The sequence below is a fragment of the Dromiciops gliroides genome, chromosome 6 (assembly GCF_019393635.1).
Source record: "Dromiciops gliroides isolate mDroGli1 chromosome 6, mDroGli1.pri, whole genome shotgun sequence".
Classification (NCBI taxonomy): Eukaryota; Metazoa; Chordata; class Mammalia; order Microbiotheria; family Microbiotheriidae; genus Dromiciops; species Dromiciops gliroides.
In genome coordinates, this window is record NC_057866.1 from 66,400,329 (window position 1) to 66,401,600 (window position 1,272).

Sequence of the window (1,272 nt, forward strand, 5' to 3'; positions counted from 1 at the left end):
ACACATGCTCAAAAGGTAAGCAATAAGTTAATAATTTGGAGCTTTGAACACGTTTTCCATTAATTATCCATTAAACAAACTTACTAAAGACTTACAATGTACAAAATATGTTTAGGCACTTAGGAGGATACAGAGAAGAAAAACCTCTTCCCTCAAGCAAGCTAGAGTAATAGAACCAATTATTCAAATGGTAGGTAATATTCAAGGTAGTGGAATAAATTTCATTAAATTCAATTAGCATCTATTAAATGCCTAGAATATACAACGCAATGCTTAGGAAATGTGCATGTGGAACAATGGTCTCTACTCTTCCAGGTACTTACACTCTACTGAGATGTCATATCACATATTCAGATAAATACAAATTACGTATAATTTCAAGAAAGGGAGAGCACTAAAAATTGTGAGGGATCAGGGAAGGTATCTACATAAAAGATAAAATAATCCACTATCCATCTAAATATTACATATTTTCTTTGAAAATATAAAAATTATACTGTTGTAATAATGATTATTAAAATTATATATACATAATTTTTACTTCACATTTTCCTTATTTGTAATTATATGTTACAAGTTCCCTAACTATATCCCTACAAATATCTCTATAGGACACAGAGAGTTATACAGTTAATTTGGTTTTAGCTTATAAATGAAGAGAGAGAGAAAAAAAAAAAGTAGTGTATATGGGGTGAGGGAAGAATGAGGAAATGAGGAAATGATGAAGCTATTCCTTAGGTAACAAAGCCAAAGTTAGAAGACAAAGAAGAGAACTAAAAGAATATGCATATACTTGTGGGAAAGATCCTACCTGAGGTACATGGAGATGTAGTTTATATAAACTCAATGAAAATAACATATTAAAGGCAGCTAGTTGCTTCTTTTCTACCATATAATTTTGGCAGAAAGTCAATGCCAACAATTCTCCAGATTATTAATGTATTCCATCATTGTCTCATTGTCAGGTTTGGGACCTGCTTCCCACTTTCATCATCTATTTCCTCGCTCTGGTCAGGTGGTCTGTAGAATAGTATATTTCAAACACAATGCCATTTCTTCTCATTGATTTACATTCAAGTTCTCTTGACCATGTATTCTTTAACTTGTAGATTTCTTTACATGAATGTATTCTTTGCAGCAATAATACTTCATTGTCCCTTTAAATTGTTGTTGTTTTTAAATAAGTTCCCTGCCATTTGATCTGCAAGCCATACAAGTTAGCAGTTATTGATAAAATCAAATTTAGCTTCATCTGCATGTAGCTGTTTTTAA